Genomic DNA, 27,587 nt, shown 5'->3' with positions numbered 1-27,587 from the left:
AAGATAAATAGATAAAAGTCTGCCGAGTAAGTGAAGGGGAAAATGTAAGAAGAAAAGGAAAGACAACAGACATGCAATGTCTCTTGACATGCAAACTGTCGACGTTTCCAATTCAGCTTTTCAGGAAAAGCAGTAGAAATCTTGAACGTGGTGGGACAGACGGTGTTACTGGCTTCCCCACAGTGTGCCCAGCATTTTCTCTCCAGGAAAAGCTAAACTGCCCCTGGGAGGCACTGTCGGAGTACTCCTACTGGGTCAGCCGGGACATGCTCTGGGAGCAGACGGATGGGTCCTACAGGCTGCCTAGACCTTGCGGCAACTGCTCTTTACTGCGGGGGGCACCAAGTGTGTGTAGATTTAAAAGAAGCCAAAATAGGAATTCTCAAAACAGTCTTGAGATATTTGATTTTGTAATTCACATTCAATTCATTAAAAGAAAAGAGAAAATCAAGAAGGCATCCGTCAGTGAAGACCACAGAACAGTTCCCCACGTTGCTATACTCTTGTCGACCACTCCTTCACAAGCTGGGTTGTCAAAGTTTCATTGCCTAAGCTCAGATCCAGAAGGATCTAGCCCATGGTTCCAATATATATATACATATATGTATTCTTCCTAAATTGCCACCACGTACAATTTTACTATCTCCACAGTTAGCTATTGGCATCACAGCGCCCTGGGGATGCCTAAACAGCGCCATAGGAATCCTGTAGACGGGACCTGAGCCTTCCAGGAGAGGCTCTGCTGCAAAGGCACCCTGGTTGGCACATAGCTCATCTGGCCAGAACCGGCCCAGCACTGTGCACATCAGGAAAAAACTTGCAGCCCTTGCTGGCTGTGCAGTGAACTCAGAAATGTTAACAGATGGCATGAAAAACACAACTCTGAACAGTCAGCAGGGTGACACTCATTAAGAGTCACCACTGAGCTCACTTCCAGTAAAATCCCATACCAGTGAAATACCACTTTCCCCAAACCGTCAATCTGCTTGAACAAAAGTGACTACAGGGCGCTATAATGCCAGGCTTGACTGAAGCTCTGCAAATGACAGAGGCTCTCTCCAAGCCTCAAGGACCTTCCTTCCATCATTTTGTTCAGGATAAGTCCGATCACATCTTCCCTCTAGCCTTCCTCACCTCTGTAGATGGGCCTGGAAGCCAGTCAGCACTCAGAACTTGCCTCCCGACCCGGACACCCATCACGCTGCCTGCTTTCCCTCCCCAGCAGAAGGGGCTGGGAGGAGAAGGTATAAAAGAATGCATGGAGGACCACTTCCCTGGTGATCCAGTGGTGAAGACTCTGTGTTCCCAATGCAGGGACCCGGGTTCGGTCCCTGGAGGAGAACTAGATCTCACATGCCACTACTAAGAGTTCATGAGCTACAAGTAAAGATCCTGCAGGCTGCAACTGAACATTCTCTGAGTTGCAAACAGAAGATTCTGATTGCTGCAATGGAGATCAAAGATCCTGTGTGCTGCAACTAACACCGGGTGCAGCCAAACTTGCTATTCTACAGATCAGAATCTGTTCCACAGTGGGAATTTATTTATCTTCATATTTTTTCAAATATATTCCTAATTTGTTTCTCGATGAAAATTAACCCCTTCCTCCCTCACCTCCTTTGCAATGGAATATGATGACCCCAATGCAGGCTATAAAACTACATTTTGCTGTACTTCAGATGCCATCAATGAATTAAAATACTGATACGTGAAACTAAGGTCACATGAACACATCATCAACGCTGAATAATGATTCTTAGGTGGCCAGCTCCAGACTGCTTTGCACTCACTGACACAGAAGCCAGCACGTCCCCTTCACTACTTGTTTCACCAGTCCCTGCCTCAAGAAGTAGAACCTCCAGTATTCACAGATTTGCATACTTCCAAGTTTCCTCTCTACAAGGCCCTTCCACTTGCTACCCCATTAGCACCTCCTGAAGTCCTACTCTTGCTCCAAGACCCAGTGCAAATGCCACCTCTTCCCATCAACCTTCTACGGAGCCTCAACGTTTCATGAGTCAGCAGGAGCTGCTCTTTCACCTGTGCTTCCACAGCTCATTGTTATCACATTTAGACTGGGATTTGTCGCATTCTGTTTGTGATTTTTTGGTGCTACAACTCCAAGGAAAATGAACTAAATATTAGTTAGTGCCTGGCAACGTAAGTTAATTAGATGGCTTACCAAAAGGATTAGACACCATGACTTGATTTCCTTAGCTCACTAACCCATTGTTAGAAGGGAAGTGAGAAATCACATGGGAGAGGCACCTGGGCCTGTACAGATGAAAGGCTGACATCCATTAGTTGGCTGTTGGCCTGGAATCTAAGAGTGTGCATGCTAAGTCACTTCAGTCATGCACAACTCTTTGCATCCCTATGAACTGTAACCCGCCAGGCTCCTCTGTCCATGGAATTTCCCAGGCAAGAATACTGGAGTAGGTTGCCATTTCCTTCTCCAGGGGATCTTCCTGATGCAGGGATCGAATCCTTTTATCTCCTGCAGCTCCTGCACTGCAAGCGAATTCTTTACCATTGAGCCACGGGGAGAGCTCAGGGTTCTAATCCCACGCTGCCATTAATACTTTCCCCCAAGCTTGCATCATGTTTACCCTTTGGTTTACCACTTACTTGGGAAACTTAAGTAAACTGTGCTTTTGCTACACTGTTGTTTACCAATAGCACCCATGTCTCCAGATACATTCTACCCTTATGATCTTCTCAGAGGCATTAGCCCAAGAGAGCACTCACAGCTGCCAACCAAAAGTAAACTCAGATTTCTTTCATGAACACAGAATCTGTGAACTCAAGACTATAGAGGAAAGAAGACAAAGCTGTGCTGTAAAATCTCAGGCAAGTTCCTAAACCTCTGTGAAAGAAGCCTAACAGCCATACCTGCCAAGACTGCATGACCACAGGGATATAAGAGCTAAGGTCTGGAAAATGTATAGCGAGAAGTGGCCTCCAAATGTAACTATTTCTAGTACTTCTGTATGATTATAACCCAGTTGCACAGTGTTCCCTTATTCTTCTTTGTTGATAGTGAATCCCCAGCAGAGTTTAAACTGGACACATTTTGTATCCAAAGGGCTTTTTCAAAGATTATTTTTATGGTTCTTGTTTTCTTGAGAAGGGAGGAGCCAAACACATAGAGATATCTTATTTTTTCTGAAAAGTGCAGTTGTGCTATGGTAATGTAAATTTCCTATAGACACATGAGATAAGCAAAAATTTCTTGCCAAAAATGATCAGTCCAACCAACCATAATTAAGTAAATTCTGTCCAACTGCCAGCAAAGAGATCAAAGGTTAAGTTTGTTCTCAGCTTCACGGGATGATAATGACAATAAACACGGCTATTCTTAGTAGCCAAAGTATATTTTGTAATTGTAACTGACACCACTTGACCTTCATTTCTGGTAAGCTAAATGATTTGTGATACATTTTCTTGTTTGCAATAACAGGTCCTTAGCTAGTGAAATTCACCTTTTCCCAGTGAGACCTACCTTCTCATTCACAATTTATTCTAACGACGCTTAACAAATGACTCTGAAAAATATCCTCTCCCTTGGAAAACTGGTGCTGCATACGTTCTCCAGTTCTTCACATTGTATGCCCTTTTGAGTTTTGCCAAACTTCTGATGTTTTCGCCAATACTTACAGGACTGAGAATTGACTATATGCCAGGAACTATACTGAATGCCTCATACATATGTGTGCATACTAAGTCACTTCCGTTGTGTCCGACTCTTTGCAGCTCCATGGACTGTAGCCTGCCAGGCTCCTCTGTCCATGGGATTCTCCAGGCAAGAATACTGGAGTGGATTACCATGCCCTCCTCCAGGGGATCTTCCCGACCCAGGAATCGAACCCACATCTCTTGCGTCTCCTGCATTGGCAGATGGATTCTTTACCACTAGTGCCACCTGGGAAGCCCGCCTTATATACAGATTAATCTAATTTCTTACTTCAACAGCCCTGTGGTAGGTACTGGAATCACCTGTAGCTTACAGAAGTGGACTCTTGCTCCAGGTGGCACAGGAGGAAACTAAATGATGGATCTTAGCTGTGGAACCAGGTCCATGTGTCCAGATGCTCCAGTCTCCTCTGCTACCCTACATTGCCTTGGCTGCCCATTGCTGTCCTCACTGCCACATCTCAGTGCCTGCCACAGTTCAAGGCATATGTCAGCAACAAAAGAAATGATTATAGGATAATGGTTAAAACGACAGTCAACATGTTCTGAGCATTTACTTTTGTTAGACCACATTCTAACAGCATAACATGTGTAAATGCACTCAATCTTAACAAGTCTATGGGGCTCATTCTACAGGCGATGAAACTGAGGCACATGGGGATTAATTAACGAGACAGTGAGAGTGAGCCCCTACCTCCTATTCCTTATCTATCCTTGATCCACATCCAAATTACAGGGTGTGCATGAGTTCAAATATCCTCTCTGCTCAGACACAAAGTATACAACACAAAGTATACTCTCATATTACACTATTTGAGTTTATTCCTTTATCATTCTATGCCTTATTCTTAGGTCTTTCCTCCAGATAATTACTTCTCCCAGGTTTTGCTTTTCTTCTCATAGTCTTACTCATCCAGTTTGGCCTGTCAGTGAGGCTCCGTCTTTCGCTGTACACCAAAACCCTGTGGAGCAAGGATTACCCTCATCTTATAGACAAGGAAGTTGAGCAGAAAGGCTAAGTTAGTCATTGACCTGGGGTCTGACAGATACCCTGGCTCCAGAGTCTGGCCTTGAATCCACATACTGAAGATCGGGGATGAACCTCTCCCTTCTCCAAATTCTTCAAGACTACCGTCAGCCAGGATGACTCCATGTTACACTGTGCGGATCTATATTGCATTGATCTTACACTAAACTGTATTGGTATGTAATTGTTTTCTAATATGTGGTCAATTTGACTGTAAACTATTTAAGAGATCCTCTCAGTCCTTTTCCTTTTGTGGCCTTGAGTGTGCCCCGCTCGGTGCTGGACTCATTATTTGCTAAACCTACACTGGAAGCTCTGTCCCAGACTGGAATGTCTGCTCAAGCGGAGCCAGAAGACTCCTATAATTCCAGCCCACTAGGAGAGTTCTCCAAGGCTAGCCAAAGTCTTCTATTACTCCCTGCTCCTATCGCTCCATATTCTCTTCCCTGAGCACAGCTCTTCTCCATTCAGCTACCGTCTCCACTCCACATTTCTCCTCTTTAAAGACTTTGAGTCACCTGACTTTAATACACGCTTCCTTCTGGATGTTCTTCAGACATCTGCATGTTAATGCTAAACTCATACCTCCAGAAACGTATTCCTGTGCCTGGAATCACTGTGGACCATCTAGTTTCCCAAGTTAAGAACATCAGCACGATTGAATCAGCTTTTGAAGTTTGAGTCAAAGGTAGAATGTTAAAATTACTACTAATAAAACACCATCAGGAACATATATCAGGCTTACACACTCCACTTTGGCTTTCTAAGTTTGGTCTATATAGTTATCCAAATATGGAAAAGTTTTGTGTCTCCATATGTACTAGATAGGGGGTTCCCTGGTGGCTCAGATGCTAAAGAATCCACCTGCAACGTGGGAGACCTGGGTTTGATCCCTGGGTTGGGAAGATTCCCCTGGAGGAGGGCATGGCAACCCACTCAAGTATTCTTGCCTGGAGACTCCCCAAGGACACAGGAGCCTGGCAGGGTGGAGTCTATGGGGTTGCAACGAGTCAGACATGACTGAGTGACTGAGCACAGCATAGCACATGTAGCAATCATTTTTATTTTTGCTTTAAAAATATATATACACCCTAGTTCCTGTGTGCATATAAGCTTTAATGAGTCAATGACTGAGAAAGTGAGATGCCCTTTTTTCCCCAAAGAATAAATACTGATTTAATGTCTATTAAATAAGATCTGTAAGATCTTATAAGATCACATGTACATTACTCACTGTAATCCTTGCAACTATCCTATGAGGTAGGTATTATTATTACTATTTTATAGATGAGTAGAGTGAGGCCCAGACAAACAAAACTAGTTGCCCAAGTTCACACGGTTGACAAATGACAGCAATAAGATTTAAACCCACATTTGCCCCTAGAGTTTAAAAGCACTCTTTTTACACCATACCATCTCTGAATTAACTAAATCTGTAAACAGAACCTCAAAAATGTGATAATGAGTTTAGATTATTTTTCCTACCATAGATAGACTATTATAAGTCCTTAAAAGTGTTAACTATCAAGCTTTCAAACTAAGATACTTATGCAAGTATTAGTTATTACTATTATGGTGACTCATATAGGGATTTTGCAAAATAAATATTGTATATCTGAGAAGATTAAGACACAAAAAGATTATTTCTGAGAGTAAATAGAGGCTAACACTTGTGTAAAAAAAAAAACAAAAACCTGCAAAACCACAGGGTTTTATTTTGGTTTTTTGAATACTTACTACATCCTGGGAACCATGGTAGTTGACAGTCTTAGAGAAATAAGACACAACCTAGCCCTTAAGGAGCTCTTAGCTCAGTGGAGAGAATACACAAAAATAGTAATATGTGAGAACATTGTTCAGGTTCTATGACAGAAGATATTATGAAATAGGTCACAAATCAGCATTAGGCAAACCATGTGTGACCCACAATTAGGTCGTCTTTGACTCTGCAGTGTTTTCATAAAGATCAATCAACGGTTAACAGTTAAAAATTGAGAAATTTCATACCAAAATCCATAATTGTGGCTACTCAGAAAGTGAAAAGTCTAATGACACTGAGATCTGATTCCTATTTGTGCTCCATCAACTTGAGCCCAGTGGCTGCTGCCTTTAAGGGTAGTTTGCACACAAATTTGTATATAAAGACCCACATTTCTTTGAACAATTTTCAGGAGAGTTACCTAAAGACATTTTCTACCAGGAGTGCATTTGATGTAACATTTCACATTGGTAACGCTGCTCATGTGACCTTCAATAAAGTCACCCACTGACGTTTAAGGCGGCATACATAAAAATCATCGAGGCAGTATTGACAGGAAGAGAAAGGATTGAGGTATATAAGTGTGTGGGTGCAGTTAAGGTGGTGAAAGTATACGATCTGACCTTCCTCCCCCCTTCCATTTCTCCCTATGGATACACTCCTCATGATTTCTCCAGAGCAGATACCCTTCCCACTGTGGCTCACAGCTCAGATTAAGAACACAGGCACATGTGTCTCTTTCCATTCTGGTTTCCTTGGTGTGTATGCCCAGCAGTGGGATTGCTGGGTCATAAGGTAGTTCTATTTGCAATTTTTTAAGGAATCTCCACACTGTTCTCCATAGTGGCTGTACTAGTTTGCATTCCCACCAACAGTGTAGGAGGGTTCCCTTTCTCCACACCCTCTCCAGCATTTATTGCTTGCAGATTTTTGGATTGCAGACATTCTGACTGGTGTGAAGTGGTACCTCATTGTGGTTTTGATTTGCATTTCTCTAATAATGAGTGATGTTGAGCATCTTTTCATGTGTTTGTTAGCCATTCGTATGTCTTCTTTGGAGAAATGTCTATTTAGTTCTTTGGCCCATTTTTTGATTGGGTCGTTTCTTTTTCTGGAATTGAGCTGCATAAGTTGCTTGTATATTTTTGAGATTAGTTGTTTGTCAGTTGCTTCATTTGCTATTATTTTCTCCCATTCAGAAGGCTGTCTTTTCACTTTGCTTATATTTTCCTTTGTTGTACAGAACCTTTTAATTTTAATTAGATCCCATTTGTTTATTTTTGCTTTTATTTCCAGAATTCTGGGAGGTGGATCATAGAGGATCCTGCTGTGATTTATGTCTGAGAGTGTTTTGCCTATGTTCTCCTCTAGGAGTTTTATAGTTTCTGATCTTACATTTAGATCTTTAATCCATTTTGAGTTGTTTATAATAGCCAGGACATGGAAACAACCTAGATGTCCATCAGCAGATGAATGGATAAGAAAGCTGTGGTACATATACACAATGGAGTATTACTCAGCCATTAAAAAGAATTCATTTGAATCAGTTCTGATGAGATGGATGAAACTGGAGCTGATTATACAGAGTGAAGTAAGCCAGAAAGAAAAACACCAATACAGTATACTAACACATATATATGGAATTTAGGAAGATGGCAATGACCACCCTGTATGCAAGACAGGAAAAAAAGACACAGATGGGTATAACGGACTTTTGGACTCAGAGGGAGAGGGAGAGAGTGGGATGATTTGGGAGAATGGCATTCTAACATGTATACTATCATGTAAGAATTGAATCACCAGTCTATGTCTGATGCAGGATACAGCATGCTTGGGGCTGGTGCATGGGGATGACCCAGAGAGATGTTATGGGGAGGGGAGGTGGGAGGGGGGTTCATGTTTGGGAATGCATGTAAAAGTTAAAGATTTTAAAATTTAAAAAATAAAAAAACTAAAAAAAAAAAAAAAAAAAAAGAACACAGGCAGCTGCAAGTACTTGAGATAGCTCCCACCCCAGACTGCACAGGGTACTGCAGAGCCGCCTCAGTGAGGGGTTAAGTGGATTAAGTCTACCATACATTCCTGGATCAAGACAGGATACAAAAGCACAGTGACCTCCCGCTGGAGGCAGATTGAAGGTGACTGGCAAATCCTCAAGACAGAGCAAATGAATTTTTCATGTAAATGAAGACATCAGTGCATGCCCTGACGTGTTCATCTCTCATCTTCAAGCCTACAGTGAGGAGGCAATGTTTGCACTTCCGTGGGACATTTGTATTTCAATGTATTCGGACTGAGTTAATATAAACTGCTACTGACAAATGTCTTTAAAGATGATCTGTATTATCTACTGAGAAAATATATGCTGTGCAGCATGTCTAAATGGCCTTCAAAGTCAATACAAACTAAAACGAGGCTCTACATGCAAAAGGCAAGCACTGTCAATTAAAACCTCACCCTGTGGCTCCAAAGGCATACTCTTAGCTCTTCTCTCTCTCATCGGAATTGTCTACCTTGTCAGGAATTTCATGGAAAGGAGACGAGAGTGGGCCAGTGTGGGACTTAAAAGAAGGAAACAGTTATATCTAAGATATCTCTTCTGTGCCTGCCTCTATTAAAAGTGTCAAGATATTTACTAATTTAATCTCCCACAATTAAATGTCAGCCACACAAGGAGACTATTTCATCTCTGTTCACTCCTGTACCTGCAGAACGATTCCTATACAGAGAAGGTGTTTGGCTGGCTGTCATATATTGGTCCTGGGCACCAATCCTTAACCCCCTACCCCAACGCTCCACTGTATCACAGGAGCTAGAAGGATCTCTTGCTAGCAGGATTACAGTCTACACTGTTTCAATCGGAGTAACTTGCATGAGTTTTGTGATATGGAAGGGTGGAGGCAGACTGGCAGAGGAGTTTGCGCTGCTATGGCTTCTGGCAGTTTCCTCAGATCCCATAATTCACTCTGCTGGTCTCCAGCTTCAGGGCTGCAAAGAATCTATGGCTCAGGCAACAGCTTGCTGCAGTTTCCTAGTTTGGACGTATCTGTTCGACTATCATTCCTCCAATCCTTCCAACAATTTCTAAGCATGTTAATACCCTGAAATTACATCCATTTCTGCTTAAAATACGTAAGGTGCTGTCGGTTTTCCTGACTGAATATTCCATAAAAATCTGTTAAACAATTAAGCGAAAAAAACAACCAACTCAATGGGCAGTAACATCCCTACTTGCAGTTGTAGAACTGAGGCTGTGTGTGCTGTGCGTAGCCGCTCAGTCGTGTCCGACTCTTTGTGACCCCAGGGACTGCAGCCAACCAGGCTCCTCTGTCCATGGGATTCTCCAGGCAAGAATACTGGAGTGGGTTGCCATGCCCTCCTCTAGGGGATCTTCCCGACCCAGGGTTTGGACCCAGGTCTCCCACATTGCAGGCAGATTCTTTACCAGCTGAGTTACCAGGGAAGCCCTGGTGGAAGTAGAATTGAGGCTACTAGAGGTGAAATTACTTAGAATCACACGCAATTATTAAACGCCAGAGCTGAGAGTTGAGCTCTAGACTGTCTAATGCGAAGGTGCTTTTGCTTTTTCCATTCAGATGCTGCCCTCAATAAGTATAACATACCATGTTGCTGCAAAATCTTACCTCAGAGATTAAGAGCTGTTGTTTTCACTGTTCCTCCTGGCTAGAAAGTTCCCTATAAATTGGAAGGGTACATTAATTCCCAAGGCAAGCTTTCTATTAAATATATATGAGAGCCAGTAGGATACCCTGTTAAAAATGTACATTGTATTTGCATTATTAGTGCAGATACTAGGTGTGTGGCACACAGAAGAAGCTTGGAAAGTATTGATCGAATGAATAAATGAAGGTTCATTGATTTTCCTTAGCCGGAAGTTCCTTTGCAAATTGTATGCTCTGGTGCTGCTTGGGTCATAAACCACTTGTGGGCTGATAATTCCATTAACCTTACTGCCTGGATCCCTCCCCAATGTTTAGCCAGGAAACAATATCTCCAAGGCTGTTGATTTTCCTTGAGTAACCTCAGCTGTCAAGAGCATTGTTAATTCTGAGGCAGATAGACACAAGAATCTATCCCTACCACTCCAAATGAAAGATCCAAATGAAAGACTGAGGCCCTGTAAACTGTTAACTCACTCCTGCTGAAATGCAATCGAAAAGAGCACTGCACTGAGAACTGAACAGATCTGGATTCTCATATTGACTCCTTCCACTTACTAGACCTGAAACCTTGGGCAAGATGTTCCTGTGACCTCAGCTTTCTTGCTGATGTAACGGCAGTAGTGATATCTCTTGAGCTACTGGAAGGAAGAACCATTACAGACAGAAGGCCTGGCACAGTATCTGGCACAGTACCTGTCCCGCAATGAGGACTCAGTGGGCAAACACAGCGTTGCCATCATCAGTACCAAGGAAGTGTCTTTTGGCATACAGCCAGTCATCTTGCAGCCTGGTCCACGTTAGTCCACAAGACCCTCCAGTCCCAAACAGGCAGCAGTGATATGAAGGAACACTTAAAGACATTTTTCACACTTACAGCTGTACTACCTAGGGAGGTTATATAATTGCAAAGAACTGTGTATCTGTATATTGTAACTTTTGCAGGTTTCATGGTGGCTGGTGACTCTGGGTGGGGGAAAAGTGGGAACGGCTGGCACAGAGTGGGTGGAGCAGAGTCGTCACACCTCACCTTCCTTTAAATATGAGATCCAAGATTAGACTCACTAGAAGATTCTGGGGGTGGACAGGTAGAATTGGGTGCCTTTTACATGCCTAAAGGTAGTAGTTAAAACTGTAGGAGAGAATAAGTTCATGGACAGTTTTGGATTAGATGAAGGAAGACCAAAGCACACATGACCTCAGAAAACTTACTGCAGCCAGTTTCGAACCAGGTGCTTGGCACACAGCTCATTCTCAATGAATACTTGTTGCATCAGTAAATAATCAGATTGGAAAATATATCAATCTTCCTTAAAATGCCTGTATCCCTCACTTCTTGTACAGTTTAGACTCATTTTGAAAAGCTGAGAATGTGTATTTCCTGAATATTTCGTCTCTCAAAAGCCTATTAATCAGCACTGATATATATTTCTTATCGTACCAAGATCTGGCAGGCGCCATAAGTTTTCCCATCCTACTTACATAGCTTAAGATCCAACTAGATTTTGAGGACAGAAAACATGTGTGTTTTTGATTGCTTATCTTTTTTTTTTAAAACAAACTGGAAATTGCTCAATGTCCAGCAAGGTTTTTGGCCACCAGTTCAATTCAGTTCAGTAGCACAGTCGTGTCTGACTCTTTGTGACCCCATGGACTGCAGCATGCCAGGCTTCCCTGTCCATCACCAACTCCTGGAGTTTACTCAAACTCATGTCCATTGAGTTGGTGGTGCCATCCAACCGTCTCATCCTCCATTGTCCCCTTATCCTCCCACCTTCAATCTTTCCCAGCATCAGGGTCTTTTCCAGTGAGTCAGTTCTTTGTAACATGTAGCCAAAGTATTGGAGTTTCAGCTTCAGCATCAGTCCTTCCAATGAATATTCAGGACTGATTTCCTTTAGGATGGACTGGTCGGCTCTCCCTGTGGTCCAAGGGACTCTCAAGAGTCTTCTCCAACACCATAGTTCAAAAGCATCAATTCTTCGGCACTCAGCTTTCTTTATAGTCCAATTCTCACATCCATACGTGACTACTGGAAAAACCATAGCTTTGACTAGATGGACTTTTGTTGGCAAAATAATGTCTCTGCTTTTTAATATGCTGTCTAGATTGGTCATAGCTTTTCTTCCAAGGAACAAGCGTCTTTTAATTTCATGGCTGCAGTCATCATCTGCAGTGATTTTGGAGCCCTCAAAAATAAAGTCTATCACTGTTTCCACTGTTTCCCCATCGATTTGCCATGAAGTGATGGGACTAGATGCCATGATCTTAGTTTTCTGAATGTTGAGTTTTAAGCCAACTTTTTCACTCTCTTCTTTCACTTTCATCAAGAGACTCTTTAGTTCTCGCTTTCTGCCATGAGGCTGGTATCATCTGCATATCTGAGGTTATTGATATTTCTGCCAGCAATCTTGATTCCAGCTTGTGCTTCATCCAGTCTCTCATGATGTACTCTGCATATAAGTTAAATAAACTGGTGGACAATATACAGCCTTGATGTACTCCTTTCCCAATTTGGAACCAATCTGTTGTTCCATGTCCAGTTCTAACTGTTACTTCCTGACCTGCATACAGATTTCTCAGGAGGCAGGTCGGGTGGTCTGGTATTCCCATCTCTTTCAGAATTTTCCACAGTTTGTTGTGATCCACACAGTCAAAGGCTTTGGCGTAGTCAATAAAGCAGAAGTAGATGTTTTTCTGGAACTCTTTTGCTTTTTCTATGATCCAGCGGATGTTGGCAATTTGATTCCTGGTTCCTCTGCTTTTTCTAAATCCAGCTTGAACATCTGGAAGTTCACAGTTCATGTACTGTTGAAGCCAGACTTTGAGAATTTTAAGCATTACTTTGCTATTGTGTGAGAAGAGTGCAATTGTGTGGTAGTTTGAGCACTCTTTGGCCACCAAGCTCTCAATAAATAGGGACTTGCTGCTAAGTCACTTCAGTTGTGTCCGACTCTGTGAGACTCCATAGACAGAAGCCCAGCAGGCTCCGCCGTCCCTGGGATTCCCCAGGCAAGAACACTGGAGTGGGTTGCTATTTCCTTCTCCAATGCATGAAAGTGAAAAGTGAAAGTGAAGTCAGTCGTGTCCGACTCTTAGCGACACCATGGACTACAGCCCACCCACAAGGCTCCTCCACCCATGGGATTTTCCAGACAAGAGTACTGGAGTGGGGTGCCATTGCCTTCTCCGAAATAGGGACTTAGTGCTTGATTAATCAACTAGTTTTTAAAGTATCATCAGAGAAGGAAGGAATTCTTTGGAACCTTTGAAGTGTTGAAAAATAAAATGTGTGCACATAAATGATGCTCAGCTTGGAGAATCAAAGACTTAAGGAACCAGAAGAAGGGCATGGAACTACTGGTAAAAGTAGAACCAGGGTGAGAGGGAGAATCTTGCATGGAAGAGGCCAGCAGAGTCAGCTCTAAGAGAGAAGTGATGGGCTCCCCTTCATTCCTCAACTGGTGCTCTATTACTTTCTTATGTCAAAGCACTGTGCTAGGTAGATAAAACAATAAATAATGGACAGTACCCAGTCTGCCAGATTCTGCGGTGCAGGAAGAAAACAGAGATACAGGTACAGCATAGCACACAGCTTGAAGCAAGTGAGGGCACAAAACGGGGGTACGCTTGTTAAAGATTAGACTAGCTCTTGGTGATTTGTCCCTGCCAAGGGGGACCTGAAGGATGAGACACATATCATGATTTGGGGGTTAAAGAAGCCTGAAGAATGAGCGATCAGAGAGAATTCCAAGACTGAACAGCTTACCATTTTATCTTTTATAATGTATGTGTCATTTAAACTATAATACATAGTTAAACCCCCTTGTGTCTTAGATAAAAGAAACCCAGACCTCGTGTGTCTTTGTTCAGCCATTAGGTACCCTGCCTGAAAGAAAATGAATATTCTCTATTACTCTTTTGCCAGTTCTCTGGGTGTTTTTTAAAGAATGAAGAGTACATTGCCATAGAAACATGTGATGGAGTTCTCTTGTAGATGCGTAGATCTTAGTCGTGAAAAAGACAAGGAAGGGCCATACACAAGGGTGCGTATGCTGGCAGACAAGTCAAGGACAAGATTTTTCTCAGGCCAGTTTCGAACCTGGTGCTTGGCACACAGCACATTCTCAATGAATATTTGTTGCATTAGTAAATAATCAGATTGGAAAGTATAATCAATTTTCCTTAAAATGCTTGTGTCCCTCACTTCTTGTATGGTTCAGACTCATTTTGAAAAGCTGAGAATGTGTATTTCCTGAATATTTCGTCTCTCAGTTTGAGAAAGTCTTCTGAAAGTCTATTAATTAGCACTGATATATATTTCTTATCGTACCAAGATCTGGTATGATTTTATTCCTTCTCCAATCACATCTTAACACAATAATCTCATTCTAGCCTCATTTACCTTATATTTAGTAATCTTCTTCCAAATCCAGACATACATACACTGGAACTGGCCTGGGCAACCTGGGATGTAGGGTCACCTTTATATTATAATTTCCTTTGCATATCCAATGCATGAAAGTGAAAAGTGAAAGTGAAGTGATGTATCATTAAAGCTGCATGTATTTATGAGAATAAATAAAGTGAATAAAATATAAACAAAACAAAGGAGATTATTTTTTTAAAAATATTTCTTAAAATAAGCTTTTGTCTTTTTTCCTAAAGATCAGATAACCTTTTCTCAGAGCATCCAGTGAATTTTCAAGGGTACTTCCCCCTCATTTGCCCTTTGAAATGGAATTACTGCCATTTAAAGGTGTTATGCAAACTGTCATACCTACACGTACTATAGCCATCTAAGCGTCTGACATTCAGGCTGACGTACATTGCTGGAGGGTGGTGGACGAGGAGCTGGCATAATTCACTTGTAAACAGAATTCTATTTTTATTTCTGTCAGACCTGAGGTTTGGATTGAATTTTAGTTTCCTAGTCCCCAGGAGCATATCTATGCGATCTTTACAAATAATTGTCCCAAATATGAAGTTGATCCATATGACCACATGGCAGTGTGGTCCAAAAATACAACCAACTTGTCCAAAATCTGTAGGGTCTATGCTGGAGAAATTAGTGCTGTTTTCACCAGAAGTAGCTAACTTCCTTCTAGTTGGTCTTGGGTCTGTTAAACAGGTGCAGAAATTTAAAGAAAGAGGGGGGAAGCATGGCCCCTGCCTCCTACTCACTTACAATCTCCTAAGGAAATGAACTGAACAAAAAAATGGAATGATGAAGCTTAAACTGAAGTCCACGGACGAAGAAGGGAAGAGACTTCAGTGGACAGCACTGGCCCCATCAGGCATCATAGACGTGGTAGACATTGAAGCTGGGTAGAATTTTCATAGAAAGAGAGGAAGGCCTTTTGACTCACGCATAGAAACACTTGATTATTATTAATAATTTGTACTGTGCTTTTACTTTTTTCATATCCTGTGCTAGATTCTGAATATACAGAAAGAAAAATAATAGACTACACTAAAGGTTCTATTTCTGAATACTCAGTACTTACTATTGGAAACCATGATGGTTTTGGAATACATATTCCTTTCATTTGTGGTTTAGTATCAGGAAGTATATCTATACCACAGAAGGAAGCAAACTCCTTTGTGCTCTCTTACATGCCTATAGTCATGAAATCCTCAATTTGTGTTGTCATAGATGAAGAAATTTCATTTAAAAAAATCAGCAAATTCATCTGGTCTATGAAAGATTCTTTAGAGGATATCATGCTTGTTTTTACAAATTCATCTCATTGGCTTGCTCCTGAGTAGGTAATTAATTATTTAAGAATTCTGAGGGACAGATGGATTCCTTTCTATTGTTAACATGTATATTTCCAAAAATTGATTTGAGAAAAAAGTTGACAATATAAGCAAATTAATATTTCCAAAAACAGTATGCTACTGAGGAGTGATTTAATTAAAATCTTCTCCTTAATACCATTAAAAGGAGGCAGATTTTATGTTGCCTGTTTCAGTTCAATGTGGATCAAAGGCAACAGCATTGACTACATCACCTGCCAAGCCCCCTTCTATCTTTCTATTCCATACTTTTTAGAAGTGCAATTTCTATTGATATAAAATAAGCACTTGCAAAAGACCAAAAGAGTGTTCAGAAGGCTGTCACAAGAAAGCTGATGAAGGACTCCTCAAAAGTTTTGTAAATTTACATGCAAAAATTAGGGTCCGATAACCATAATTTAGTTAAAACTTTTTTTTAAAAAAAGGAAATGCTTTTCTTCATATTTTATCTCTATGACAACTAAATAGGTTTGGAACAGTGCTATCTTATACTAATTAAGGACATGGTCTCACAACATGGCCTTCTATGAAGATTAAATGCAAATGTGTGAATTACCTAGTTTCAATTAGGCTGCAGCATTCCTGGCTTGCAGTTGTGAGCAAACACAGTTTTGCATAAAGACCATGAACTGAAAATTGTTTCTTAAGGATTAGATAAAACTAAGGGAAATGAAAAGGAGCCCACTGCTTGTATCACACACATTGATGTAGAACCTGGAGGTCTGTATCCACTCATGTATCTTTCCATCCTTCTGTCCGAAATCACTGAGCCCCTCCTGTAAGCCAGGCAATGGGAGGACAAATAAAAATTTCTGTCCTTACTAATGAGCTCCCTCTGGTGATGGCGACCCACGTAAACATGATAATTACGAAACATGCCCAGAGCATCTATCTGGATTATAACAAGATGAAACCCACTGGTGGCAGGGTTGGGGGCGGGGGTGGGTGGGGAGACATTAATGTCCTCTGGGAAGATACAAACAACCTAATGCTTATTTGTTTCTATTTTATTTATTATCTATATCCCTACCCATTTTCCATCTCATATTATTTTGATGGAATTGTTTCACCTGTGAATATGACAGTGTGTATCTCTAAAAGATAAGGACCTGTTTTTAATACTACCACAATATCATTATCATACCTAAAATATTACCAATAACATCACCAAATATCCAATTGGTATTTATATTTTCAACTGTCTCATAAATGTCATGAATTTTTTCTTTAGTTTGTTTGAATCTGGGCCCAATATGTTTACTGATATCAATTAGTTGATTCATCTTTTAAGTGCTTTTCCTACATTTTTTTTCTCCTTGTTACTTATTTGTTGAGAAGTCTGACTTTTAAAGGATGAGTGGGAGGGATGTTCAAGAAAGAGGGGATATATGGTATACTTAAAACTGATTCACATTGTTGTGCAGCAGAAGCTAACACAACATTGTAATGTGATTACCCTCCAATGTAAAAAATATATATGTCTGATGATAAACCATAAAGGAAAAGAATATTAAAAAAGAATGTATATATGTATAACCAAATCACTTTGCTGTACAATAGGAATTAACATTGTAAATTGGACTATACATCAACATAAAATTGAAAGGAAGCCACGAGGGAAGCCCAATAATAAAAAAATAAATAAGAAAAAAGATAAAAAGAAACAAAAAAACGAAACAACAAAAAAAGGATGAGTGGGGTTAAGATAAAGGAGAAGGGATTAGGGAAAGCAGTTTAGAAAAATGAGTTGCTAGGAACAAAAAATACTACAAAGACATTGAGGTTTTCCTTGCTTTCCTTAAACACAAACTCTGTGATCATTTTTATTTAAGGAATACTGCTCAGTATACACTATCTCCTTTGAATATTCATTGGAAGGACTGATGCTGAAGCTGAAGCTACAGTATGTTGGCCACCAAATGCAAACAGCTGACTCACTGGAAAAGTCCCTGATGCTGGGAAAGATTGAGGGCAGGAGAAGAGGGCGTCAGAGGATGACATGGCTGGATGGCATCACTGATTCACTGAACATGAGTTTGAGCAAACTCCAGGAGATAGTGAAGGACAGGGAAGCCTGGCGTGCTGCAGTCCATGGGGTCACAAAGAGTTGGACATGATTGGGCAGCTGTGTGACTGAATGACAAACACTGTCTCCTTACAATGCCCTTCTCCATGTGGCTAGTAAATTCCTACATCACCTTCAAGGCTCAGCTCCAGAAATTATTCTCAACCTCTGAATCTCACGCTGTCTCCACCCTCCCTAAAAGGATGTATTCCCTGGTATCTATCAATTAACCATGTTAGATGCTGGGCGGGAAAAGATAAATGAAACGAAACCCCTGCCCTCAAGAAACTCACTGGGGTATATTTTTGGCAAGAAAGACAGTGATGCCACACTCTGGCCTCTAAATGTACATTTCCCTGTATAATTCAGTCATAGCAAGTATGTGCTCATTGCTGCGTAAGGCAAAAGCTTGAAAGCAGTCAGAAAAAGTTAGATTTGTTACAAAATCATTAATAAATAGTCTTGCTCTTTCAGTTTTGATTTAAAGATAAAAAGCATGACTTTGTCAATAGGCTAAATGTGCTTTATTGCTTTTTCTAAGGTTCCTATCTTATGCAAAGGTTGTAAGAAGACTAATACTGGGAGATTAGATAATCAAATTGTAATGAGTTTAGCTGGTTCTCTATGCTCACATTTCTACTTTTTATATAGCTGTTGAAGCAACCGAAGCAAACAATATAAAAATGTATTACCCAATCATAATTTCAAATGATGCTCTTGATGATGGAAAGCCCAGAACACTCTTTCATTCACTTCAGGGCTGTCAATATTTCCTTGGGTTTGCACATTTTGGCCTTTACAAGTAAAAATATATATGATTTCATATTCACCATGCCAGCACCTTATACAGTGTCTTGCATTTAATGGACAGGAATGGAGGACACTGGGCTTTCCTGCCACTTGGTAGCTGTGTGATCAAGTCTTATATTCTCCTCTCCTCCCAGAGAGGTAAAGGAGATAGTGTGCACAAGGTGGCAATAAATACATGAGAGATTTAGTTATCATTTGTTAAATAAATCAATGGAAAAATTGAATATTTTGTCCTGTCCTTCATTTCTGTCCTATTCAAATTCCTGGCCAATCTCTCCAGACAACCTCAAATAATATCTCCTTTATCACTGTTTTAAAAATTATACAGGGCTATCTCAAACATTTTAGCACATAATTATACATTGTTTCTGTGTCTGACTGTTATTCTCCTCCACTGCAGCCACAAGCTTTTAAAAAATAAGATGGGTCTTACATAGAAGTGATGTCAAAATATTTAACACCTAACCCTTTAGTTAATCTTTAGCTAATCAATTAGCTCTTTAGCTACTGAATCAAGGCCTGGGAAAGGAACTGGAGTTGGGAGTAGTTTAAAGCAGCTGGGAGGGGGAAAAGCTATTTACAAAGAAGAATATAAGCATTTCAACGATTTAAGAACCAGGAGTTTGGTGTGTAGTCTGAATGTCAATACTGGTCTCCTTGACACCTCTCTGGCATCCCCTATTTGTTAGAAACTCAAAACACTTACTAATGAGGTGAGATATTTAGCCCAGAAACAGTTTACCTTGCTATTTCTCTACCTGCATAAGGAAAACTCAAAACTAAACAAAGAAGAGTTTGTCTGGTTTGTGCTATGAGAAGTAAAGTCGTGTCATGGGATAATGGCACCTTTTCATTTGGGGATGACGTATGTGCTTACACAATGGAGTATTACTCAGCCATGAAAAGAATACATTTGAATCAGTTCTAATGAGGTCGATGAAACTGGAGCCTACTATACAGAGTGAAGTAAGCCAGAAAGAAAAACACCCATACAGTATAATAACGCATATATATAGAATTTAGAAAGATGGTAATGATAACCCTGTATGCGAGATGGCAAAAGAGACACAGATATATAGAACAGTCTTTTGGACTCTGTGGGAGAGGGCGAGGGTGGGATGATTTGGGAGAATGGCATTGAAACATGTATATTATCATATGTGAAATGAAATCGACAGTCCAGGTTTGATGCATGATACAGGGTGCTCGGGGCTGGTGCACTGGGATGACCCTGAGGGATGGGATGGGGAGGAAGGTGGGAGGGGCAGTTCAGGATGGGGAACACATGTACACCCATGGCGGATTCATGTCAATGTATGGCAAAAACCAATACAATATTGTAAAGTAATTAGCCTCCAATTAAAATAAATAAATTTATATTAAAAAATAAATAAATAAAAATCAACATTAGCCATTACCCTTCCACTATTTTTAGTTTCTTCTTGCTCTGCACCGAACAGCTGTCTTTTAAAGAAGAAACCCGTGCCCTGGGGAGCATTTCCTACATGATCACTGCTGCCTTCCTTCACTCAAGCATGTTTTCTGAGTAAGTCTCTGGTTCCCCACTCACACAGCTGGGCTGTGACCAGCGCCACGCTTGGCTTCATGTTTTCTGAACAGATTTGCTGCACCAGAAGCAAATGGCAAGAGAAAATAAACTTTGATTCCTTTTGCTGCCGTTACTGACTGTTCTTTGGAAAGAAGCGAGAGGAATGAGTATCTAGGACCACGCTCACTAGGTAGGTGGGTTGACAGCATTTCACAACCTTCATGATGTAAAGAGAGAATGTTCTCTGATTGCATTTAGACGCCAGAAAGTTGTGAACGGTATGAGCGCACTTCCTATAGAAAGTAAGCAATAGCCCTGTCACTCCTGTGCTGAAACACAGTCCAAAACATGGCTAACTAAAGCTGGAGTCAGGAGTTTCGGTAAAGACTGCTACCAAGCCCGCCTAGTTCAAGTTTATATACAGGAAGCATTTCACTTCTTCAATGGAAACAAAAAGCGAGTATTGCCTAAGGCTGAAGAACTAAAGAAAGAATAAATTATATAAACTATGAATAACACAGACACTAACATTTAACCTCGTTTTGCTATGGAGCACTGATATTTTGCTAACAAATATTTTAGTCTATTTCATTCTCAGTGAGATAATATACTACACAATTAGCAAAGAAGCGCATCTACCCTCATTTGTCTTATACCTTTGTTTTGTTTTTGTCTGATACAATTTTTTAGCATCAGAAATTTCATGATATCAAAATCTAAATAAATCTGAGGCACTGAGTGAGCCAAACTTCTTGAAAAGGGTCTCACAAAAGCAAAAAAAGGAGAGAGAAAAAAAAAGATGACAATGGTATTGTCTAGCTATAAAGTTGTATAATTTTGAAACAGGACAAATTTTAAGGTTCATGTTGAATTGACTTCAAATCTGTACACACGTTGTAAAAAATAATGATATGACTGTGGCTCTGCTTAAAATCCAACTGTTATCATCCAATAACAACAGGTTTTGGTGAAACTGATACATCAGGTTCTCTATCAGTTATACCACTGGTCAAATTGCTTCTAGCTGGCAACTTCTGAAATTGTGCCAATGTGAAGATCAACAGAGAGTTAACCAATTACCTGGTTAGCTTTTGTGACTCCAGAAAGCTTTTTCCTCTGCCTCAAAGCCCTTGCCTCTTTCTTATTTTTTGGTAACCCCCTACTCATCATGTCAATATTTAAAGGGATGCACCACCATATGCTTGGCCTTCTTCCCATTCTGCACTACGCTAATTCTAGTGGACATCTGTACACTGTGTGCTGTACAAATCACAAGCTGAAGACCAAGTATCATTCCCCCATCACCATGATCCCCTGTTTTCTGGTTGTTGTTTTTTTTTCTTTTGACCACACTGCATGGCTTATAGGATCTTAGTTCCCCAAGCAGGGATTTAACCTGGGCCCCCACAGTGAAAGTGGAGAGTCCTAACCACTGGGCCACCAGGGAATTCCTCACTATCCCTTGCTAACAGTAAACAGCTGCCAGACTTTGTTTTGGGACTTGTCAGGTCATAGGGAGTCTGCCTTTATCCTGTTGAAGCTTCACAATGGGCTGGTGATTTGGCTTTACGTTCATGGGTAAGCCAGTCCATTCAAAGTGAACTTCAGGGACCATTCTCAGGCTCACTTTCTGCTGGGTATGACTAAGAAAACAAGCTGTCCAGGAGCCCCTGGCAACCATTCCGGAACCAAGAGGGCAGTTAGAGTTAGGATACAGCTAACCTTAATACAGACAGCATGTCAAAACCCAAAGAAACAGATTTCTTGACAGCTCTGTGAGCCATAGGATCAGACCTCTGAGGCTGTTTTTACTGCTGTACTTTTGGGTTACAATCATCAATACATTTCCTTTACCGATCAAGCCAGTTTGAGTCATGGTGCCTGTTTCTTGCAATAGAAAGCAACCTCAACTGCTCTTGTTATGGCGCAGTAGGGGTCACACTGTGTTACAACTCTGGGCTCGCGTGCCCACTCCTCTTGGATTATAAACACAGTGAGTCCAAGGATTATGACTGTTCCTTTTTGTAATCTCAGCAACTAGCAGAACATCTGGCAGTAGTCTATGCATACTAACTGATTAGTAACTGACAAATAAACAAGCAAACAAGTATGTAACGCAAGCTAATCCAGGTTATTTCAGCCAAAAAACACCTCTTTCAGAGTATTTTATACTTTAAAAAATGTGACCGGAGTCCTCCTACTGAGTTAGACATCCACGGCATATTTATAACCATTTTCTATTCTAATTCAGTTCCCTGGGAGTGCTTTTTCTCCTTTTTCCTCCTAATTACATAAATAATACATGCTCATTACCAAAGTTCAAATGATACATAAAGCATAAAAAATAAAGTAAAAAATAATGGGATTACCATCACCCAAGGCATACTCTAATAAGAGTTTTTAATTCAGAGGTTAAATGACAAATTTTGTTTTGTCCTGTTTCTCTTTGTCAAATGTGACACAGATATTAGTCATCAGAGAATCATAAGTTTAACTTCTGTATTTTCAGATTAGGGGAACATGTGATGTAGGCATACTATGTGCTGAGTTTTTACTGTACTAGATGCTTTCACGTGGATGAGGGAATAGCAGTTTCTGGTTTTGTTTTCATTTTTGTTTTCCCAACAGCCATGCTTTATAGCTAAGGAAAGTAAGGTTGCCAGATTTGGTAGTAGAAAATATGTCCCAGGTTTGGGATGGGCATATACACACTGCTATATTTAAAATGGATAAGCGACAAGGACCTACTGTAGAGCACAAGGAACTCCACTCAATGTTATGTGGCAGCCGGGATGGGAGGGGAATTCAGGGGAGAATGGGTACATGTATATGTATGGCTGAGTCCCTTCCCTGGTTACTTGGAACTATCACAACATTCAGCTATATCCCAAAACAACAACAACAAAAAAGGTTTTGATACTTTTTTAATGGGGGGGGGCACCCGAAATTAGCACTGAACTCTCAGAGCAACTACAGTTTCAAATGGTATATGGACAAATGGCAGTTTTAATCCAGCTGACCCTAATATCACCTTCCAAAGTCAGTCTATGCCTCTGAACTAGAAAAAAAGACCAATGTCTAGCCTTGATGGATCATGTTGCAGTCAATTCCAAAATGGAACTTGAAAGGCTTTTAGTCTGAGATCTCCATAGCTTTGACCACTTTCTTGTTCAAGTGACTTCTTTTGGTTTAATGGGGAAAGGTCAAAAGCAAAAATGAAAGCCCCACAAAACCAACCCACTGGAGTTTTAGCTTCACTACTCTGAAGTACAGGTAAATATTCTTCAGTGCAATGTAGGACTGTTCCTAACATTCCGGGGGCCCAACCAAGGTAAGAACACAAGTAGAGTATGGCAGAAACCAACACAACACTGTAAAGCAAACACCCTCCAATTAGAAACAAGTACATTTTTAAATAAATTTAAAAAAAAGCAAAAAACAAGTCGAAGACCCCGGACCTGGGCCAGCTCCTCTTCTTTTCCATAGTTCCTTCCTGCACCACCCAAGGCCTTTTGTGCGGACATGTGGCTGTCCCAAGCCCAGGGATGATCAACAAAATACCACTCCCGGGCCTCACCCCTGACCCCATGCCAGCAGCAAATGCACAGATTTCCTCACACCCAGGGGTGGGCTCACAGTATGACCCTTGGAAATGGGCTCAGGACAGTTTAGGGAAGAAATTCTGGGATCCTATTTCCCCGAATATGGGCTAGAAAGCAAGCTCCAGATGAGCCCAGCCTCTTGCATCAGAGAAGCCTCTCAAGTCAGGGGAATGCTGTCCAGGTCAAAGGACAATATTAATTCAGAGTAACTTTTAGATCTTATCTTGAATTTCTTAGGTATTTGAACTTCTAAAATTCCATGCCTTTTAATACTAAATTTTATGCTTTGGTGAGAACTGTAAAGATGGCTCAGGAAAATATGACTTTGATTATTTAGCACAGACCAAAAATGAGAGTAACAAAAGTCTCCAACTTCATTTTTTATACCCCCTGAATTCAGACAGAGGTTAAACACATGGGGAGAAGAGTCAAGGCAGTTATAGGGCCAAGATTCCAAAACGGAGTCATGCAGCACTAGGCAAATCCTACTGAATCTTCCTACCAAGGTGGTTACAGTATAGATTCTAGAAGCAGACATGTGTGAGTTCAAATTCTAAGTGCTGCCATAAGACAATTATTTTTTTAACTAATTTTTTTTAAATTGAAGGATACTTGCTTTACAGAATTTTGTTGTTTTCTGTCAAACCTCAACATAAATCAGCCATAGGTATACATATATCCCCTCCCTTTTGAACCTCCGTCCCTATCCCAACTCTCCAGGTTGACACAGAGCCCCTGTTTGAGTTTCCTGAGCCACAGCAAATTCCCACTGGCTATTTTACATATGGTAATGTAAATTTCCACGTTGCTGTCTCCATAAATCTCACCCTTTCCTCCCCTCTCCCCGTGTCCATAAGTTTGTTCTCTATGTCTGTTTCTCCACTGCCATAAGCCAATTTAAATTAGTATTTAAATAAACTTTTCTCTAATCTCATTTCCTAATTTGATAGTGAGAAGCAAGATAGTACCTATTCAGTAGAGTCGTGATGTGGAGTAAATGAGAAAAAGCAGGTAAAACCCACAGCACAGTGTCTGGCGTAATAAATGATATCTACTATTATAATTAGTAGTTTAATGCAATGTCTTTAAATGCAATGTCAGGGTCAGAATTATGGCCTACTCATTGTTTGGTAAATAACTTAGAAGGCTATGATATATTATCTGGCATCAGCTTACCTCCATGCTCCACATTTGAAATCAATTTGAATAAGTATGTAGACATTAGATATCATTCTAAGAATTAGTGAAATGTGAACTGAAAGGTAATAATTATGTTTACTAGGTTTCCAAAATAAAACAAAAAAATCATCTGACAGAAGTATCTTGCTAACAAGAAAATTTTTATAATCTTCATTTTTAATGTGCATATTTCTTTCAAAATCAACATCAAAATGAACTTATATATTTCACAAAATTTGACATCTAACCATAATGACTACCTCTCACTGGGTCCTCTTTGTATCAAACAGTATACTGTTGGTAACACGTACACATCATCTTTCTGGCATCATCTTCCTCGCCTCCCTGACCCCATTTTACAGATAAGGAGACTAAGGCGGCGACCACGGCGACACAAAGCCCCTGCCCCTTCCACTTGCTAGCTGCTGAAGCCAGGTCTCAGAGCAGCTCCTGTAAACCTCTCCCCTTTCTATCCCCTGCAACCTTTCTCAGGAATCACGTGTCGTGTAGGCAGAATGTTCATACCTCTTTGGCTTTTAACCCTTTTTTAAGAGACAAGTTTTTTGGTGTGTATGTGCTTTCTCAGAAGGTTCTTGTTATAGTTCATATTCGTCTCCCTGTAAATTTAATTGAGAATAACTCATGCTAAATTTTCTTTTGTTGCTATTAAAGGAGCTGATTCCTGGTGGGTGGAGATGAAAAAATCACCACCAAATGAGAAGAAACTCAGTTTATGGAAATTAGTTCATTGGCTTATTTCTCCATAAAACCACACTGAATCAAAACCCAGATACTGCTGCAAAATAAACCAGGGGCTCTGGCAGGAGATTTTTAAAAATACAGTACAGAAAAATTCAATGTACAATATATTACAAAGGTACTTTACAACCATGCTCTTGACATTAAGATGCATTAACACTTTTAGGAACATTCAGCTATGTGTCCTGATCTTTACATAGCATAGTGTGCGGATCAAACCATCAAATACAGATATTGGTTTATACTTGCAATGATTTGCTGAATTTCCTATCTTGATCATTACTGCTGTACCCCTGAGGTTTTGAACTGAACATAAGACAAAAAAACATTTTACAGACCCCTTGTGGGGCAGCCATTTATAAATTAGAAACCAAGTCTCAGGTTACACACCCCTAAGTGCCAACCACAATACATCACTCCTCTGCTCTTTGAGCAGAACTTATTCAGAGAAATGGAAAATATGGAAAAGCTATTTATGGACAAAAGAAGTATGCTTGGAAAATGTGTTCCTGAAAAAAAAGATACATTCCATATTCCAAATTTGCCAAGTTTCGGGTTTTGGTGCAATCAGAAAGTGTGCTAGGAATGGAGAAACAACTTTATCTGAAGTACAGTGGTACTGGTGACCAAAATATTTATCAGGAAAAAGCAAAGAGCATGCTGAGGGGGAGGATGCATACTTTTTATCAAGGCGATGCTAAAACGAGTTGCTTTCCTTAAGGATAAAGAGGACGTTCTTTTCAGATCTACAGATTCCACATCTAAAGAGAAAGTGCAATTATGCATAAAGTAAATGCTTTGGACAGACAAACCGTTATGGGTCCAGAAGACAGTAGTTCCTTGCCAGTGAAATAAAGCAAATGTCAACAAGCCAGACACACTTGAAACATTCAGAAAAATGTCTTGCTATTCCTTTCCATACATAATATGCCATATGACACCACAGTTAAATCTGCTACTGCAAAAAAAAAAAAAATAGTACATCAAGCTGTGGTTTCCATGAGATTTGGACAGAGGCAAACAACACGGCAGAAAGGAGTCCGCCTTGGTACAGTTCTCCCTTCTTTCCTTCTGAGGAAGAAATGACTTCCTACAGCTAGCTGACCAGGAGTTAGCGCTCAGACCCTGCCCGGAGCCAGGATCTGGAGTGTACCCAGATGCGGACCAAAACGCAGCTTCAGGTAATCATTAACGGGAATAGGAAACTAGAGAAAACAGTCCCAAGTTACGCAAATACAACGGTCCTGCTTTCTGCATTTGTCTGTCCTGCGGGTGGGTTGTACAGCTCTTTCCATAACGATCCAGTCTGTTTTTTCCCCTCCTTCTCCCACATCACCAACAGGCATGCCAAATGCAAATCTGCTCACATTCTGATCCCATTCCGGCAAAAACACAGGGACTACCACCATACTGAGTTTCACAATAATGTCCACAATGACAATTATTCACAGCCCCTCAGTTCTGTTCACACAAAAGATTGCAATTTGAATCTTGCCTTGCATAGGTTCAGCTCTATCGGAGCTGGTTACCAGGCAAACTGTCTGTTTTAAGAATCACTGACTGCTGGGGAGGGTAAGCTGGGGAGGGGGGTAGGGATGGACAAACCGCCCTGTACATACCTCCTTTTGGCAGCTAGGCAAAACAATTTCGTGACAAAGAGACTTG

The 27,587-nt window shown here is 40.7% G+C and overlaps 1 protein-coding gene across 40 annotated transcripts in view; it reads right to left on the bottom strand.

The window, feature by feature from the left end:
* The window catches only part of DLG2 (discs large MAGUK scaffold protein 2), a 2,369,976-nt gene that overhangs the window by 200,877 nt on the left and 2,141,512 nt on the right, over positions 1–27,587 (bottom strand). The gene's annotated exons all lie outside the window — the stretch shown is intronic.

This window comes from Ovis aries, chromosome 21 (assembly GCF_016772045.2).
Source record: "Ovis aries strain OAR_USU_Benz2616 breed Rambouillet chromosome 21, ARS-UI_Ramb_v3.0, whole genome shotgun sequence".
Taxonomy (NCBI): Eukaryota; Metazoa; Chordata; class Mammalia; order Artiodactyla; family Bovidae; genus Ovis; species Ovis aries.
The sequence above is the reverse complement of the archived record's forward strand: the minus strand, read 5'-3'. Positions and strand labels throughout refer to the sequence as shown.